At 40.8% G+C, this 20,873-nt stretch overlaps 1 protein-coding gene across 9 annotated transcripts in view; it reads left to right on the top strand.

Moving 5' to 3' along the window:
• Nucleotides 1–20,873, top strand: part of chd9 (chromodomain helicase DNA binding protein 9) — a 286,738-nt gene that overhangs the window by 91,796 nt on the left and 174,069 nt on the right. The gene's annotated exons all lie outside the window — the stretch shown is intronic.

Raw genomic sequence — 20,873 nt, 5'->3', positions numbered from 1 at the left:
TTGAATATCAACTAAAATATAGAATGAAACAGAAGGAGAAAGAAAGATTGGATTAAAAGAGTGAAAATTGAAAACAAAAAGACTAAAAAATAAAAAAGCAAATGTAAAAATTAAATATTTGAAATTTTAAAAATCTCCCAATCTATAACCTGAAAGAATGGAACTTCATAATTTTGGCTTTTTGAGCTAGAGGTTGATGGGTAGTTTTAACAATCTCCTCATTAAAAGGATATTTGTGCTACTAATGACTAGAGTCATAGAGGTCTACAGCATGGATAAGGTAGTGAGTTCCAGTTACCCACCACCCTCTGGGTGAAAAAATTCTTCCTAACATCCCTTCTAAACCTCCTGCCCCTTACCTTAAATCTATGCCCCCTGGTTATTGATCCCTCCATCGAAGGGAAAAGTTCCTTCCTGTCTACCCTATCTATGCCCCTCATAATTTATACACCTCAATCATGTCCCCCTCAATAATCTCTGCTCCAAAGAAAATAGCCCCAGTCTATCCAACCTCTCCTCATAACTAAAACTCCCCAGCCCAGGCAACATCCTGGTAAATCTCCTCTGTACTCTCTCTAACTAGACTTAACTTTTTGTGGTGAGTTTAATATAAAAATGTGAAAATGCAGCAGTGCCATAAGAATCGGGGGTTTAGGGCAGGGTGATTTTTTCGTGAAGTGAATTGCGTGAATTGACCAGCAACTTGTAGTGATTTTCAATTCACATTGTATCTCTTCCTTGCTACAATTAGCTGGTCATTTTGAGCATTAATAACTCATGCTTTGTTTAGATGCTGGTATTTTTCATCAAAATCTGGCCAATATAGTTAAATAGGTATTAAATAGCATAAAATAAAATGACAAGTGGGAGGGCCCATTATAATATCTAGATTACGCTCATTTGGAAATTAGTGAGTTGTTTGTTTTATGACTCGTGGTTTTGGGTCTGAGAACTTAAGTTAATGAAGAGTAGTGTACTACAGTGGTGTACAGTGTACCGCAGTATTTTGTTTTTATCTTAGTGTACTATAGTTGATGCTGTTAATTTAAAACTTGAAGAAAATATCACTTTAGCTTGCTGATGATTTGCTTTACAGAATTGTTCATAATTAAGGCATTGAATACCTGAAATATTAAATGACTAATCCTGTAACTCACTAGATTGAAAGATGAATGTCTTCTGTCATACCATTTGAATTAGTGTAAAATTGAAATTTAGCAGCCGTTTTCTGGCATTCATTCATGTTATCAGGGTTCTTCTTTCATGCTTTTTGATAGTTTCCAAATTTTATGTGCATAATCAGCTGTTGCATTGGTGGATCTGTACCAAACAAGATTAAGTGATGTGCTTCCAGCCGACATTGCTGTAAAGTATCTTAGCTGTTGGCTCTTAATTGTATTTGACTAGTAAGCAGTATTGCCTCTGTTTTTGTGGTATGATGCTGACTTTGTGTTGCTTCCTTTTATGCAATTTTCACACCAGCATGTGGTTGACAGATTGGTTCAATGTAACATTGTTTGGCAACCAAATTCAAATTTTTAAATCTTGAACCAGGGGTATGATGGAGCTCAGGATTAGATCTTGAATATGATTTTCTGTGAAGTTACTTGACGCTTTTGCAACTTAAAGCTGAAAAGTAGCACAGTTTTCAATATCTAGCTTGTCAGTGAAATGTGTATTATCCTAACATCTCTAAGAAATTAGATTCCTGGTTGCTCTGGTTGGGATTGGGAGTTTTACTGATGTGGTCATGAATGATGAGCATTCTAAATGCTGTGATGATTTTTAAAATTAATTTGAAACTTCTTTATTGAATTTTGTGCTCAAGGTTCCGGGTATCATTGTTGGAGAACGCAACATTTCTTGCAAATTTGTCACTTATGTGTCTCTTAAGGTTAACTTGCAGGTTGAGTCGTTAGTTAGGAAGGCAAATGAAATGTTGGCATTTATTTCGAGAGGACTAGAATATAAAAGCAGGGATGTGCTGCTGAGGCTTTATAAGGCTCTGGTCAGACCACATTTAGAATATTGTGAGCAATTTTGGGCCCCATATCTCAGGACGGATGTACTGGCCCTGGAGAGGGTCCAGAGGATGTTCATGAGAACAATCCCAGTAATGAAAGGCTTAACATATGAGGAACGTTTGAGGACTCTGGGTCTCTACTCGATGGAGTTTAGAAGGATGAGGGGGGATCTGATTGAAACTTACAGAATACTGAAAGGCCTGGATAGAGTGGACATGGGGAAAATGTTTCCATTAGTAGAAGAGACTAAGACCCGAGGGCACAGCCTCAGAGTAAAGGGAAGACCTTTTAGAACAGAGATGAGGAGAAACTTCTTTAACCAGAGAGTGGTGAATCTATGGAACTCATTGCCACAGAAAGCTATGGAGGCCAGGTCATTGAGTGTATTTAAGACCAAGATCGATAGGTTCTTGATTGGTAAGGGGATCAAAGGTTACGGGGAGAAGGTGGGAGAATGGGGTTGAAAAACTTATCAGCCATGATTGAATGGGGGAGCAGACTCGATGGGCCGAATGGCTTAATTTCTGCTCCTGTGTCTTATGGTCTTATGGTGTCGAGTGCTCCCAGGATGAATATAAGGCAAAGGCACACTGCACTAATCGTGAGCCTTCATCTCAACTTCATGAGAATTGCTTCTTCTCTAGTATGAATTTTTCTATTTCCCACTCCAACTATACTTCTAAGCTATCTGAAAACATTAAGGGCTTGCTTGTCCCAATCTATCTTGGTGAATACCCTTCAAGCGAATTTATTCCAAAAGCAGTAAAATAACGAATGACGCTTTTTATTTTTTGTTTGTTTCTTGTTTCATTTAATTCTTTTCTTTCTTTTGTTTTGTATTGCCACCTTTTAAAAATTCTTTCTTTGCTCTACTGACTTGTATGACACTTGAGACAATGTCACCCTGCAACGAGCATGAGAATAACCTATACAGATAACAAACGGAAGCATGTTTTATCATGTTTGGAGTCCCAACAGTGTGCAGATTGAAAGATATTTAAAAAAAAAAACTTGAGCTCTTTTTTCCAAAAGGTGTTCTGGGGTAATTTTGGGAGAGGATGGAGAGCCAACCATCAATAAAATTTGTAACTGAAGCCCTTCAGTTAAATATTGAATGGCGCTGAAATATATTTACAAAATAAAAGATCTGACCTGACTGACCAAAGGTAGCTAAAACATGCAAAAGATTTTGACATCCATGTTCTTGCTCAAAAGCCCCATGTTAAACAGAAATGGTAATCCTTTTCAAATGTTTCCATAACCCTTGGCAGGGTTTACAGAGTAGATGATGGGAGTACTAAAGCTCGGTGCCCAGGGTTTTAGAAAGGGAAAATTGGATGGTACTCCTACATACTGATCACTGTGCAGCAGCACCTGCTGGAAGTGTGCATGCATGACTATTGGATGAAGTCAGGTTCAGCTATGATATCCCAAGCCGTCAAATAACCAGGAAATACTCCCTGTCTGACACATGTGCCAGGCACTCATGGCACTGTTGCCCAGATGGGGGAAGCAAGAACAAATAAGAGTTAGACAAGAGATATACTTGTAATAAAGGTAAAATGTAACTTTGTTGGACTGGAGATGTTACCTGTGTAATTGGCATGACAATATGGCCTAGATTGCTTTTGGCACTTCAAAAATAAACACATTTGCAATTTTACTAGCTTTTTTTTGGTTACAAGTACAGTATCATTTGACAGTGGTTCACACTTGTTTGACAATAAGACCCAGTTTAACCTGGTCAATGGTTAGAGGCCCCTATCAAATAAGTTATGCATTTACCTAGAGACAACTATATAGATGGAACACAGTTGAACCCTGTTAAATGCATAATTTTGTTTGAAAATTAGAATATGTGCAACAGAATTCAGTTGGCACACCCCACCGTTCAAAAATCCATTTAAACATCCATTTAGCAGTTTAATTTCAATGAATTTAAATGTATTAAATCAATTTTTAAAAAATCAGTTTTTATCTAAAATCTGTTGGTTTATAGTTTCCTGAGACCGTTTTTTTGCATGTCTATGATTCTGCCACCAGGATAAATGAACTGATTTTAGCTGGAGTGTAGGGAGCTGTTAGATAGGTGCCACTCTCCTGTGATTTGAACCAAACTACTGTCACTGTAGAATTGTCTAGGATAAAATTTACCAATGGATCTATGACTCATGTTCTTATGCAAAGGATATTATTGCTTATGTTTTTGCACCTGGATTTTGCTTTCTAACTGAATCTCTCAATGCCATGCACTAACCTTGGTAAGAGTCTATGGGTAGCATATTGCCAGATTGTGACTGGTGTCCAATAATCAGCCACCAAAATGTGCAAGGCGAGAGTGATGTACTGTAATTTACCTTCCCCATACTCCTTCAATTTATTCCTCCTCCACAGTGGCATAGCTAAGATCTGAGCATGTGCCACCTCACATTTGAATGTGTGAATGCCATGCAACAATGTTCTGAATTTAAAAAAAATAGTGTTAAATTATGCCAATACAATGGCATATGTGGCACTTACACAGCAATAACCTGCTCGCCAGTGCTCATTTTGGGTTCTGCCAGGACCATCCGGCATCAGACCTCATTTCAGCTTTAGTCCAAACATGGACAAAAGAGATGAGGTGTGACTGTGCCTGACATCAAGGCAGCATTTGACTGAGTGTGGCATAAAAGAGCCACACTCAGTGGGGGAAACTCTACTAGTTAGAGTCGTACCTAGCACAAAGGAAGATGGTTGTGGTTTTTTGAGGCCAATTATCTGAGTCTTGGGACGCTGTTGCAGGAGTTCCTCAGTGTAGTGTCTTAGGCCCAGTCATCCTCAGCTGCTTTGTCAATGACCTCTTCAACATAAGGGCAGAAGTGGGGATATTCGCTGATAACTGCAAAGTGTTCAATATGAATTGTAACTCCTTAGATACTGAAGCAGTCTGTACCAGCATACAGCAAGACCTAGACAACATTCAGGCTTGTGCTGATAGGTGGGTAACACTTGCACCACACAAAGTGCCGAACACTGACCATATCCAACAAGAAAGAATGCAACCAATGTATTTGTAAAGCACATGTTGGCCTTGAATTAGAAGGTCTTGGAAACCATGCTTTTGTTTAAGGGAGTTTGTCATGTCTTGAGGGTATTTGAGGTTTTTGGCTGCATAGCAAATTATTAAGTTGATCTGGTTGGTAGAATTTTTTTTCTGAGACTTGTTTTGATGAATACAGTCCTGTTATCAGTTATCTAATTTGTTTTTCTTAGCAATTTTTAAAGTAATTTTAATCTATTTGTCATGCTCTGAATTTTTTTGAGGCTTTGTATTTTTCCTGTACAGCCAATGAGAGGGTTAAATGTTTGCTTCATATGACTTGCAGGCCTAGTATTTTGTTTGGTCAGCTGTCTGACACAGGCCTCTGTTCATTCATTCTTCACCACCACCACCCTTCACCATTACTAGTGGCTGTGCATTCAGCTACTCGGGTCCTAAATCCTGCAATTCCCTCCCTAAACCACTCCATCTTTCCACCTCCCCATCTCTTACTCGACCCTCCCCACATCTTTGCCCAGTTTTGTCACTCCTCCTAATACCACTACCTCTGGCTTGGTGTCCTTTTTTTTGATTATGCCTCTGTAAAGTACCAACAGGATTTTTTTCCCCCCCATCAGTAATTAAATGTAAGTAATTGCTCAGATTTCAACAACTGAAATAATCGAGATTTAAAGTTAATTCCAGTTGACAATTTAAACCTCACTGCATTCTCCTATTGTGACTCAGTTTTCCATTTGCTTGTACAGTTATTTCATCGCGTCGCTAGGATGGAGTGAGAAATTTCAGTAACTAGGTCATTTAGCGGGTTTTAAACATGGGCTTCATATACACAAAGTGGACAGCAAGACAGGTTACAACATAACAGCACCTTATATTACACTGATGTTTTTTCATTCATTGGTGGTTCTAGGAAGGTTTGGTCTTTGCTTTTGAACAGGGAAACTTATTAAATGCTTGTGTGCTAGTTTGCCATATTTGAATCAATCATATTTTTATCATGGTTGAGAAATTGTATTCCTACAACTGTTGTATTGTTATTGTTACGCTCTCATCCTGTGTGAGGTACTGGAGACAGGTTTAAAAAAACAGAATAAATAGCTGCAGCTTTAGAACAGTTTCATGCTTTCAATCTATAATTTTGACAAAGCTATTGCCAAGAGTAATCCGTTCTGAAAAGGCTTGCTTTCCCCTACTTTAAATCTGCAACATATTGAAAATCTGACGACACCAGGCACTTGCCGTCTACACAACTTTATTTCTGGTTCATGTTTTTGTTTCACTTTAGTATCAGCCTTTCGTCAGTGAATTTTTGTGCTCATGTTTATAATGGAAATGACCTGGGTAAACTTTCATGTTCTGATTACCACCTTATAGGTGGTAGCAGTGCAGGTTTGGATCCCCTTGTCTGTGCTGTGGGGAAACACATACCTTCCAGCCAGCTTTGCTACTCCCAAACTGCCCACAATTTTGCCATTTAGTTATATCACAGCATTATACAAAAATTAAGACAAAAGAACTACAGAAACTTATGACAAAGAAGGAGGCCATTTGGCTTAGCGTGTCTGTATCAGCTGAAAATGAGCAACCCAGCCTAACTCCACTTTCCAGCTCATGATCTTGAAGGCTTTTTGATCCCTATAGAGACGGATGACTTCTAAAAAGAAATTCAAGCTTCCAGTTCGTAGTTGAAAGAATGACACGTCAAGATTTCACATGGTAATACTTTTACTGCAACAAATAACTAAGAGCACTTCTTACTAAACATTATTTTCTTCTCGTAGGCAACTTGAACTTTAAACTATAGAGAGGAACATTTCTGTCTTTATACATATCATACATTGCACTTTACACAGAATTATAGTCCTTATCGCAAATGGTCCACAGTGGGTTCCCATATTCCTGTTGCACTGAGTAGTAATTTCAAGTGACTGTCTCCAGACCATTTCCTTAGTTTTTGGAGGGTTTCTTAAATCCACCACCAGTAGTAAAACCTGTTCTGATGATGATTCTTCCCCCTAGCTACACCAGGGCAAATCTCCCAGAATGCTTAGATGTGTCTCTTTGACAAGAGGCCATCACCTGCTTGCACCTAGCTGTGGTAGCTCGCAGTCACAGTCTTTTCTCTCTGCTGACCGCACAGAATTGATATCTTGTCTGTGACATTCATTGATTTGTAGGGAAGCCTATAACCTGATCTCAAAAAATGTTTTCCCCAGCCCTCTTTCCCATGGCAATGTGAAACACATTAACCTTGCAACCAGGCAAAGATGTTGATTATCTATTCTTGACCTCAACACTCTCCCATCTTAGAAGTAAATGAATAGTTTGCTGCTCAACGGTTTGCAACCTAATATCTACAACAGCTTTTTGGGACTTTGGGAGACTCAGAAACCACTCATGGTAAACTCAGAAACTGCTGCCATTGTGCCCAAGCGTCAACTTCCTTGCATCAACTTCCCAGTAAAACGAACTAAGTCTGAACTAAGTCTTCCTTTGTTCTCTAACAATTAAACTTCGCAGGGTTACTGTCAGGCAGAATTCAGAGCAGTTTACATACCTCATCTACCCTAAGTTTAAAGATAGAGTCCAGAAACAATACAGCTCAGTTGTAACATGGATATGCACTTGGAGTGCTGTAATCTATAGGGGTTCAATTAGCTCAGTTGGCTGGACGGCTGGTTTGTGATAGTGCCGCCGGCAGCACGGGTTCAATCCCTATACCGGCCGAGGTCACCCAGCTTCACCCCTCGCCTGAGGTGTGATGACCCTCAAGGTAAACTCACCACCAGTCGTCTCTGTTGAGAGAGCAACTTATTGTCCTCTGGGACTACAGCAAGTTCCTTTCATTTCATTTTGTTCATTTTTTTTAAATGTGGTGAGTGTTTCTGCTACCCTTTCAGGCCTCAACACCCTCTGGGTGCAAAAAAATTATCCTCCATTCTGCTTTAATCCTTTTACCAATTACTTGAAATCGATGCCCTGGTTATCGATCCCTCTGCTAAGGGAAAAAGGCCCTTCCTTACTAATCTAGATCCCTCATGATTTTGTACACCTCAGATCAATCTTTCCTTAGTCTCCTCCGTTTCAAAGAAAATATTTACATATGTAAAATGATCCCAGTCTCCACTGGACCCTGTCCAGTGTGATCACATCCTTCCTGTATTGTGACCAGAATTGTGCATAGTGCTGTTTTTATAGGTTAACTATGTTTTATACAGTTTTAGCATAATTTCCTGCTCTTGTACTCTCTGCCTTGACGAGTAAAAGGAAGCATCTATATGTTGCCTTAATCTAATCTACCTGCCCTGTTACCTTCAGGGGTCTGTGCCCATGGACTCCAGTGTCCCTCTGTTCCTCTATACTTCTGAGTATCATGTATAATTTAAGACTGTGAAGTGGGGAATAAATTGTTTGTGCATCCTGGTCTAATTATGCCTGTCTTCTAGTGCCACTTCACCTGGAGACAGTGTTAGTCATTATTTCCCAAAGCCATGGCTAGTACTGACTCCCTGAATAACTAGGAAACCCAAGTCCTTTCTTGCTGACCTAATTAAATTTATTGTGGAAGTGACCAGGATGATAGTACTCCTGCTGATGTCCTATACTTTAACTGCAGGCATAGTTTCTATCACAAGGTGTAAGCAATAAGTGTTGTAGATTAACAGACCTACATGGTGACAATAATAGTTGATCACTTATTTTAAAAATGCACAAGCTGTGAGGTGGCTATATGGACAACAATTGGTGTTTGGATTGTATTGTTCGGACCAGCGAGTTCAAAGTGAAGACTTTTATTGAAGATTTTGGTCAGATTGTACTAGAAATATTCTGTCAGGCTTTGCACCTTAAATAATGAAGGGCATAAAAGCTCTGAAAAACATGCAGGTGAGGCCAGCTACACTGGTATTTAACCTTGTTATTAAGGATAGCCTCCAAGCAATGGGCCTACCTAGGAAATCACAGAAGGGGGTAGGGTGGCAAGTGGGTAGGGTAGGGTGGTGAGGTTGGGTCAGGGAGGTGGTCAGGGGGTTGGAGGGGGTGGCCAGTTGCATAGATACCCACGAGTTAGACTAGAATTTTTCTATCTAACTCCAAGTTGGAGACATTTTTAGAAGTTCTCAAGGAGCAGGGTAATTGCCCGTTGGAAATTCAAACTTCTTGGACAGTTCCTATAGAGTCAATGTGTTGGAACTTCCGAGGGATCCTGTATCTCATCTTGGGGGAGATGTGCAGCCTCTGAGACTGGAAGAGCTGGGCTATTTAATTAAAAGTATTATTGAAAGGTTGGGTGAATTTGAGGTAAAAGACTTTAGGGGTGTTCAAAATGCAATTGGACACTAGGTTGGGAGAATTTGCATGCAGCCCTTATCCTTGAATGTTTCTTGTTCTTTTCATGTATTCTTATGCTTTTTCTTGTGCTCTGTAGAGTTGGTTTTCAGATGTTCATTAGGTTAATTTACAAGGCATCATTGTTAGAATTGTTGTGTGAGGATTTAATTGCAATGAAATCTCTGACTTGCTGGTACAAGTTTCAAAATCTTTGCCCAGAATTGTCTCTGCCAATCCAATTCATGAAAAGAATCAAGGCAGATTGTGGTATTTTTGACAACCGGCTCACCACAGATTAATGATGCCCTGTGTGGATAGCCTGCTTTAATTTGTGCCTGGCCGGAGCCTATAGATGGATTTGTCTGTTAAAAGGCAGTGTTGCTGCAGTTCAATTAGGATATCCAGAAAAAAGGGGAGAGATTCTGAAAAAGGCACCACTCATGCAAGTCCCTAACCTTTAGACTATTAACCCATCATCAAAGTCCTTAAGTGACACTGAAAAAGCTGTTCCTTAACATTTTGAAATTCTGGGACGTAGCTGCGAGGCAGATCTTTTAATCTTAGTCACACAACACTGCTGTACATGCATTTGTAATGGTTTTGTTTTAAAATTCGGTGTTGTGCAGGTGATGCTTTCATTGTTAATGGAGAGAGGACAGGAAGAGGAAGTGTTCTCGCTTGACCTTTTTTTAAACCAGTATAATATGGGTGATAAAAATGCAGTCTCTGGAGTTTAGTTTACCTGATGAATTACCTGTAACTTTTCCATTGTTTTAAGCGTTGAATCTCGTGTTATTTCTACCAGTACCAGTGTTATATAAGAATATGGCCACATTACTAAAATCTGTATATACCTAATAAGGTCAGAGCCAAAGGTAGAATCTGTTTTAAATATAACATAACTTGGACAAGGTTTTACTGTCTACATTTATGTAACAGACAAACAATTAGTTGCAGATTGTCACTTGATAAATGCTGGTCTTGCCTGTTGTGTGTATATATATATATATATTAGCAGATGGTAGGGGGTGATCAGCGCACTCGAGTTTCTTTTTACCACACTGACTATACTGTGATGGACCAACCTGTCTGCAGCAATTTTTAAGCAAAGATGCTTGATTATGTTTCATTTGTCAGCAAGTTCATATTTGTTCCTGCTGACTTGGAAAATTGCCCAGATTTATGCTGGAGGTGTTTTTTTTGGAGATGGTAGGGTGGAGAGCTGTTCACTGTCCCTCCCTCCTGTATAGCAGTTACCTCTGGCTACTGTGTGGGATTGGCCTAAAAATGTTTTTGTTTTGCATCTATCCCATCGTGAGTTATTGTGTCAGGGTGCGCACAACCACATCATGGCAAGAGTTCAGAATTTATACCATGCCCCGCCAGTTTAGAATCCTAAAGCTGGAAAATTCAGTGTTCCAAACAGAAATTTAGTTTGACAGCATTCCCATCTAGTGCCAAGATCTGCTTGGAAAAGTAAATTAGGAATAAGTCAGGCCCAGTGCAGAAAATGTGCATCCCTTGATACTTGACCCTTGGTGATGCATAAAATGAATTGCCTGCAGACATTTGATTTTGTGGCAAAACTATTCCTTTGTCTGGCTCAACATGGAGAATCAGCTGTAGTGAAAACAAGTGCTAATATTTTTAAATAACATATGCAGCCAGTGCAAGTGCAAAATTAGCCTAATCCCTCCAGTTGGACCCTGTATCTTGTCAGTATTAATGCAAAATCAGTATGCTGGCTGTGGTTGGGAGGGTTTTACAAAGCCCTTCCAAGCAATTTTTTTAACCCAGTGTAAAACTATCAAATATAAGCATTAGGATATATTGAAGCTGAACTTGATTATGGAACCAAATTAAAGGCAGCAACTCACCACTTGGCAGAGAATAATCCTCTCTCAGCTCAGGTTAGCCGTACATCTGCACTATCCTCAGTGAAGAAGGCAAGACACACACGCTCATGCTCAGCTACTCGTTTCCTGATATTTTAGAGAAAATAATTTGATATTTGTGGTTCTGATGTGATGGACATAATGCAGTGCACCTATATTGTTGTATTCAAACGTGGGGAGCAGTATAATTTTAATATTGTTCATGGTAAACATGTTTTAGCAGCATTTTTTAAACAGATGACACATTTTTATGTTCTTGATAGTATGGGATGTGTGCTCAGACTTTTGAATGGCATTTGTTGGAATATGGCCAAAATGAGTTAAAAGTCAGGACCATATCTTGAGCCCCAGTATATTCTAGAAGCATCTGTTCCATGTTTGTGAAGCAGACATCTGGTTGCAGCTTACTTGCACTCATTCATTTGCTGCATATCAAAACTGTAATGTGCTTCCTCGTACAGAAATGCTCATACAATTTTAACCTCTCATACAAAATGACAGCCATTGCCCGAATGTATGCCTGTCATGCTGAAAACACAATTTTAGTGATTTGTGAGAATCAAATTAATCAAATCACCATCCTAGTTAAACACACAGTTATTCAATGTAAGAACGTGAATTTGTGCCATTTCTTTTTTAGAGCAAATCTTGCTAATGTTACTGTGAATGAACTAAAGGTCTGATGTAGCACTTGGAGGCTGCCCCCGCCCCCCGCTATTTTCCACCCCATTGCACATAAAAGTGGATTTCTTTGTAATTCACAAATCACACCTGGATGATTGGCAGAACATCTGCCCCTTCTATGCTGACCTTGTGCTCTATGCGAGTGTGATTGCTTTTAAAAATATTATAAATCTAATGCGCGCAATTGCTTGTTTAATTCTGTGGTCATACTGGCAATACTGTTTTAACATTGGTGCATGTTCTTAGAGGAGAGTTGTCTGCATTCAGTTTACTCCTGGCCCTGTACCACATTGCTCGGACAAAGTCGAATTCTGCTTGTCGTTGTTTGAATAAAGTTGCCATTTTCATGTGAGCAACCGGTCCATAGTCCTGTCATCTTGTTACTAGCGTTTAAAAGACAGTTGTTCAGCTGTGTTCTTCTAAACATGAAGACAAGGTCTAAAAAAAAAAGATGATTTTACCCTGGTTATATTGTGGCTTATTGAAGTTTGTGTGAGAATCAACCTCTGAGCTGATCCGATGCGGTTTTCTCAAAATTCTGGTAATCCTGATTTAGACCTATAGGAACAGCAGTAAACCAGTTAACTCCTCGAGCCTTTTCTGCCATTTGATGAGATCATGACAGACCCACGACCTAACTCCATCTACCTATCCCTTAATGCCTTTGGTTAACAAAAATCTATCAATAACTGATCTAAAATTAAAAACTGACTTGCATAAACTGTCATTTGCAGAGGAAGGCTCCAAATTTCTACCACCTTTGCGTGTAGAAATGTTTCCTAACTTCACTCCTGAAAGGTCTGGCTCTAATTTTTAGTCTTGATTCCCCAAACAGCGGAAATAGTTTGTCTATCCACCCTATCATTTCCCTTTGATTTCTTGAAAATTTTGACCTGACCACCTTTGACCATCTAAATTCCAGGGAATAGAAACCTAGTTTGTGCAATCTTACCTTGTAATTTAACCCCAAGAGTCCAGGTGTCATTCTGGTAAATTTGTGTTGCTTTTCTTCCTAGGCTGATATATCCTCCTTTAATGTGTGGTCCCAGAACTGCTTACTGTACTCCAGGTTATAATATAGCTCATTCTATTTAGCTTTGCTAATATGGCTCACAATGCAGAATTTGCAGTCTAGTTGGTCTATGAAGGTATGTGGTTTCAAGCAATATCATGATGGAACTGGAAAGAATGGAGCTGTGCTTTCCAAAAGATACATTTGGGAGAGGGTAGGGAATTTCCAGCATCTTGCACACACCACTGGCATGTAGTACTGTGGGACCAAGGCATTTGGCACTTTGAAAAAGGGATCAAATCGCTGAAGAAAATGATATCCCTGGGTTATTTTTCCAACAATGGCTGGCTTGTTGCCTGAAGAAATGGGGAATTAATAAGGACCTCTGGAATCAAACTCCTTTCCCACTCCCTGAAGAAAGTGACTCTTCGTTGAATTTGACACTGGCACCGACTCTCCTCCCTCCTACTTGGATCAATTGCCCAAATTACTGCTTAATCCTGGTAGTTGGTGGGTTATTCAACAATGGGGCACTAGAGGTGACTTTGATCCTTTCCTGAATGCATGAATATGCAGTGGTTAATAAATCGTGATTTGTAATGAGAACTTTTCTGTGTTCACTTTTTTTCCCCTTCCTATGGCCATAAAAGCCTATGACTTCCCCATTTTACTTATTTCTGATTACTGTTGTACTTTTAGTGGGTGAAAGAGCCAAGACTGTCTACTTGAGTTTCCTGAGGCCAATCTTGCATATTGCCTTGATGCTGATTACAGATCATCATTGAACATGCCTTGGGGGCATCCTCCCATGCTATTGCCAATATGGTCTGGGGCATTCCGTTTATCTGTCTGTTCCCTGGTTGTGTTTTCCATTTACTTTCTTCACTCATGGATGGCAAATCTCCTACCCTCCCTGTAGCTGAGACCAGCAACTTAAGGGAGTAGGAATTTGCCTATGTGTTATTCATTTCGTTCAGTGTTCTTTCGATGCTTCACCACCCGTGGAAAGCCTGTTTGCAACACTCAGATTTAATGTTTCATTCATTTATTTCTGAGTGAAAATTGATAAACCTTAAACTCTGAAAACTTTTTTAAACAAATTTATATATTTTATTTTGAGAGAGAATGTGTGGGAGCAATTTTTTTTTAATGTCATAAATCCTGCAATGTTTTAATAATTTTGATTCAATAAGATGCATGATCATGTACTTTGGTATGGTAGAATGCACTTGAAATCCTGAGGAGGAACTTTGTGCTTTCACAAACTGCTTCAGTACCTGAGAGTTAGTAAACTTAAACCAACTGTGACGTGAGCCGGTAGCTTTGGTTCAGCTCTTTGACTGGGTAATGATATCTGATCTGTGCAAGGATAAACAGTGGCAAAAACAGCTGGTCCTGGACTTAGTACAGTCTAAAGTTATACAGAGCAATGAAGGTTTACTGCATGTCAGAGGCCACAAATGCTCTACTCCAATTTATATAGCATCAGAGAGCTATGTGGAGCCTATCAATCCTCTGCAATATTACCTCTTGAGCCAACACTGCAAGAGTTGCTTCACGCCAGGAATAATGGAGGTTCTGCAGGAAATCCATATCAGTGCCAGCAATAGAGCTTCTCATGTCACTTCTCCCTTTTGAGGCCTCTGATAACGTGCTCGCTTGGAAATATGTCCCATAAATGCAGATGTTTAGATGCAGGAAGAACTGTATATTGTTCAGTCATCCATTTCTTTGAGAAATCTGAGATCTTTTAGCTGATGTACACAGTATATGCTTAGTGTGAAGCATAGCATGGAAGCAATGTTTTGCTGACCCAGGCCAGTGCTGCAGTATGGAGCTTGTACTGGAGAGAGTTTTGGATTTTCTGATGTCTTTTTTTTTACCAATTAGGTAACTTTGCCTGTTTACTTAATACTGTTTATTCCTGAGTGTTTCTGTTGGGCTGTCTCTAGTAGCTGAGGTGATTTACGTAATAGATGCCATTGAACAGCATTTACTTTGCTCTTTACTCGAATAGTGTGTTTGGTGACAACCTTCGTTATTGATTTAATGACACCTTGTGTTTGCAATGGGGCAGTTTGTTCCATTTTACAGATAGTGAAGTTGATAGCATTAACAAAGATATCCTAGTACATTTTGTTGAAATCTTTTTTCTAGCAATATCTAAAGCACCACTGCGCCATGCTAACATTTATAAGAACTGCAACTGAATTCCAATTTTTAAGGATGCCAAAAAGCAAACCAGACTAGCTAAGTGTCTTGCCCCACCTGAGATCTGGGTTTGCATTCTGGTGTTTTGTGAAATGAGTTTGGGCATATTGTGCTATGAACCTTTCAGCAATAAGTACTAGTTTTCAACTCTTAATCAAAAACACACATTAAGAATGACCTTGTATCCATCGGTGCAAAGTTGATGCTAACATTGCTTCTACTTTTGTTTCATAAGCATTTCTTTGAACTACAGTTTAAATTGTTAATGTTCGTTTGTGCAATATGGTAATGAAAATTGATTTGGCCTGTTCAAATCTGTCATTGTATATAAGATTCGCTTTTGTCCCAAGTATTCCCTAATTCATGGAGGTTTGTTTTCAATCATTGCATTTTTAGCCATCTTTAGGAATGTGCAAAATTACTTCACAAATTTCACAAGGAAACTAGGAGTGTGCATATTATGAAACTCGATAATGTTTTTGAATGCTGAGTTGAGCTGTTACCGCTGTGTTGAATATGGTGCATATGAAGTGTCCCGATGCCAGTTAACCAGACCATTGACTAGTAATGCTAACATGTTTCTATATATGTTTTTGCCACCTTGGTGGTGGTGATGCAAGTCATCTTGTTGCGGAGCAGTATAGCCCTGTGGGGTTATGCTACTTGTAAGGAAACCTCTGAGGTATTAATGTCATCACTTGGCAAATACTTATAAAAAAATATTGTTTCTTTTCTGCTTTGCCTTTTTTTTTTGTCCTACCCATTCATTTGTACTATGAATTTTCAAACAACATTTACTGGTGAAATAAATAATTTCATAGCGTAAAGACATAAATTGGAGCCCCTTGATTTACAGGAACCAGTTCATGGAGTTTTTCTTCAGATTAAGAAGTAGAGATACAACCTTTTTGGATTTTTCTCCTGTCAGTGAAAGTAGTGGCTGTAATGACAATGCCGTTAATATTTCTTGGCTGAATGGCTTAGGCCTTCTTGCCCTCCCAGTATCAGTAGTATAGCAGATTTTCTTGCACTTAACAGAACTAAAACTTCCCAGCCACAGAAACCAGTTTTGAAAGGAAAAGGTTTCATCCAGAATGCCGAGATTCATGTTTTCGTTTGCACAAAGGTGGGTGCCTGCATTATGTCATCTTCATGAGATCAGTGACAAATTGAAATTGCTGCGTGCTTTCCATGTTGATCCAAGGCCTTGCCCCAACCTGACTTCAGAGGTTTCCTTCAGTTGTGTCTACTTGATTGCGCTTTAGCCTCTGATCAGAAATTTGTGGTTTCCAGTCCCAATCCAGGATATAAGCATAAAAAGTGAAAACTGTCAGTTCCGTGCAACACGGAGAGAGTGCTGCATTGTCAATCATCTCTCAGGTGACATGTTAAATCGAGACCCCAAGTGGTATAAAAGACTCCCGGGCTCTATTTTGGAGTGCAGGGGACCATAGAAATTTCACTTCAAAAGTACTTAATTAGCTGTAAAGCACTTTGGCATGTCTTGTGGTTGTGAAAGATACTATATTAATGCAAGTGTTTCATTTCTATTTTCTGATTTGAGCACCGTTTACTTCTCGTCTCCTTCTCCCTTTGCTTCACCATTGGAGCTGCTCCTTCAGCCACCAAGCTTCTGCCCTCAAACTCCCTCCAGCTAGTTGCCTCCCTCCATTTTCCAAACTACAACAGCAACAACTTACATTTATATTGCATTTTTGATGTAATAAAATATCCCAAGGCACTTCATGGATACATTATAAAACAAAGTATGACATGAGCTATTAGGTCAGTTGACCAAAGGGTTGGCCAAAGAGTAGGTTTTGGAAAGTGTGATAGAGGTTTAGAGAAGCAATTCCAGAGTTTGGGGCTGAGGCAACTGAAGGCACGGCCACCAATAGTGGAGCATTTATGATTGGGAATGCACAAGTGGCCACAATTAGAGGAAAGTGGATATCTCTGAGGATTGTCGGATTGGAAGAGGTCACACAGTTAGGGATGGTCAAGGCCATGGAAGGATTTGAAAATCAGGACGAGAATTTTAAAATCAAGTTGTTGCTTGAACAAGAGCCAGTGAAGGTCAGCAATCCACAGGTGTGATAAAGGAAATGGCCTTACTGTGAGTTAAGTCATGGGCAACAGAGTTTTGTGGAGGGCAGAAATTTTTTTTCTTTCAAGGGATGTGGACTTCACTGGCTAGGCCAGCATTTATTTCCCATCCCTAATTGCCCTTGAGAAGGTGGTGGTGAGCTGCCTTCTTGAACCGCTGCAGCCCATGTGGTGTAGTTACACCCACAGTGTTGTTAGGGAGGGAGTTCGAGGATTTTGGTCCAGCGACAGAGAATGAAGGAACGGCGATATATTTCCAAATCAGGATGGTGAGTGACTTGAAGGGGAACATGCAGGTGGTGGTGTTCCCATCTGTCTGTTGCCTTTGTCCTTTTAGATGGTAGTGGTCGTGGGTTTGTAAGGTGCTGCCTGTGGATCCTTGGTGAGTTTCTGTAGTGCATCTTGTAGATGGTACATGCTGCTGTTACTGTGTTGGTGGTAGTGGGAGTGAATGTTTGTGGATAGGGTGCCAATCAAGCAGACTGCTTTGTCCCAGCTAGTGTCAAGCTTCTTGAATGTTGTGGGAGCTGCACTCTTCCAGGCAAGTGGAGAGTATTCCATCACACTCCTGATTGTGCCTTGTAGATTGTGGACCGATTTTGGGGAGACAGAATGTGATTTACTTACCACAGGATTCCTAACCTCTGACCTGCTCTTATAGCCACAGTATTTATATATATAGTCCAGCTCAGTTTCTGGTCAATGGTGACCCTCAGGATGTTGATAATGGGGAATTCAGTGATGGTAATGCCATTGAATGTCAAAGGGCGATGGTTAAATTCTGTCTTGTTGGAGATGGTCATTGTCTTGCAATCGTGTGGCGTGAATGTTACTTGCCACTTGTCACGCCCAGCCTGGATGTTGCCCAGATCTTGCTGCATTTGGACATGGACTGCTTCAGTATCTGAGGAGTCATGAATGGTGCTGAACATTGTGCAATCATCAGCGAACATCCCCACCTCTGACCTTATGATGGAAGGGAGGACATTGATGAAGTTGGTTGGGCCTAGGACACGACCTTGAGGAACTCCTGCGGTGATGTCCTGGGGCTGAGATAACTGACCCCCAACAACCACAAGCATCTTCCTTCTTACTAGGTATGACTCCAACCAGCAGAGAGTTTTCCCCCGATTCCCATTGACAGTACTATTGACAGGGCCCATAGCCTTTGCAGTATCCAGTGCCTTCAGCCGTTTCTTGATTTCACATGGAGTGAATCGAATTGGTTGAAGACTGGCATCTGTGATGCTGGGTTCCTCTGCATGAGGCCGAGATGGATCATCCACTCGGCATTTCTGGCTGAAGATTGTAGCAAATGCTTCAAGCTTATCTTTTGCACTGATATACAGGGCTCCCCCATCATTGAGGATGGGGATCTTTGTGGAGCCTCCTCCTCTAGTGAGTTGTTTAATTGTCCACCATCATTCACAACTTGATGTGGCAGGACTGCGCAGCTCAGATCGGATCCGTTGGTTGTGGAGTCGCTTAGCTCTGTCTATCACTTGCTGTTTGGCATGCAAGTAGTCCTATGTTGTAGCTTCACCAGGTTGACACCTCATTTTTAGGTATGCCTGGCGCTGCTCCTGGCATGCCCTTTTGCACACTCTATTGAACCAGAGTTGATCCCCTCACTTGGTGATAATGGTAGAGTGGGGGACATGCCAGGCTATGAGGTTACAGATTGTGGTAGAGTACAGTTCTGCTGCAGTTGATGGCTCATGGTTGCCCAGTTTTGAGTTGCTAGATCTGAGAAATCTATCCCATTTCGCACGATGGTAGTGCCACACGACATCATGGTGTGTATTCTCAATATGAAGACGGGACTTCTTCTCCACGAGGAGTGTGCGGTGGTCACTCCTACTGATACTGTCATGGACAAATATATCTGCAGCAGACAGGTTGGTGTTTTTCCCTCTTGGTTTACTCACCACTTCCTGCAGACCCAGTCTAAAGCTATGTCCTTCAGGACTTGGTCAGCGCTACCACTCCAGTCCCCCACATGTAAATTCTGTGCCCTTGAAGCCTTCGGTGCTTCCTCCAAATGGTGTTCGGCATGAAGGATTACGTGGGGGTGGCATTACATGGTAATTAGCAGGAGGTTTAACCTAATGCCATGAGACTTCATGGGGCCTGAAGTCGATGTTGAGAACAACTCCCTCCCGACTGTATACCACTGTGCTGCCACCTCTGCTCTGTCTGTTCTGCTGGTGGGACAGGACATACCCAGGGATGGTGATGGTGGCGTACTCATGGAATCATGCCTTACAGGTAATATCAGCCTGTTGCTTGACTAGTCTCCTAATTTTGGTACAAGCCCCCAGATGTTAGTAAGGACTTTACAGGGTTGACGGGGCTGCTTTCGTTTCCCGTGCCTAAGTCGATGCCATTCCTTTTTAGCAGTTTGATATAACTGAGTGGCTTGCTAGGTCATTATTGAGGGCATTTAAGAGTCATTCACATTGCTGTGGGTCTGGAGTCACACCAGGCAAATTTCCTTCCCTATAGGGAATTGGTGAACGAGGTGGGTTCTTACGACAAGCAACGTTGGTTTCATGGTCATCATTCGACCTCTAATTCCAGATTTCCCCTCATCTCCCATGGTGGGATTCGAACCCAGGCGTGAACCCCCAGAGCGTCATCCTGGGTCTCTGGATTACGAGTCCCCTATGCTACTGCCTCCCCCAAGCCAGGAGTGTGCTGGAATAATGAAGTCTAGAGGCAGCAAAAGTTGATTGGATGATTGTTTTTTTTAGCAGATGAGCTGAGATGGGGCGATGTCAACCTGCGTTATGAAGGTTTTGTTATGGGGTTTTGTTAATGGTATGAATGAGGTGGGAAGCTCACCCTGGGGTCAAATGTGACACACCAGGTTTCGAACAAACTGGCTTAATTCCAGTCTGTTACCAGGGAGAAGGGATGGAGTCAATAGCTAGGTAAGGGAGTCTAAACTAAGGACTGAAAACAATGGCTTCAGTCTTCTCATAATTAATTGGATGAAATTTCTGCTCATCCTGTATTTGGATGCCTGATAAGCAGACTGATAATTTGCAGCAATGAAGGAGTTAGGAGAGGTGCTGGTGAGTTAGGACTGAGGTGTCGTTGGTGTGAAAATTGATGCTGAGCTTTAGATGATGTTGCCAAGGAGCAGCATGTAAATGAGAAATAGGGACAAGAATAGATCCTTGTTTGGGGTTGGGGGGTGCTGGTGGGGGTAGGTACCAGAAGTAAGTTGTGGGAAGCCTAAATACCCTTCCATTCTGCTGTGCTTTTGTCACCTCTCCAATCCTCCTCCTCTTCATCTCCTTCCTACTTGGTATCCGTTATTTTTGCCCTGGAGAACACTTGGATATTTGTGTGTGTGTTTAGGAGCACTATAGAAATGTAACTTCATTTTGTTTTTTTTTTCTGCTGAGTTAAAACCATGTGGAGATGAGCATGTCAGATTTGTGGACAGACTCAAGTGGCCCTACGTTTCAGTGAGGTGGCTTGACCAAGCCGAGGGTGACTATCCCAACAGTACTGTGTGTTTTCCAGGCAAGCTCTATGGCTTTCAGAGCTTTATCCTGGGA

The sequence above is a fragment of the Carcharodon carcharias genome, chromosome 7 (genome assembly GCF_017639515.1).
Source record: "Carcharodon carcharias isolate sCarCar2 chromosome 7, sCarCar2.pri, whole genome shotgun sequence".
Lineage (NCBI taxonomy): Eukaryota > Metazoa > Chordata > Chondrichthyes > Lamniformes > Lamnidae > Carcharodon > Carcharodon carcharias.
The sequence above is the reverse complement of the archived record's forward strand: the minus strand, read 5'-3'. Positions and strand labels throughout refer to the sequence as shown.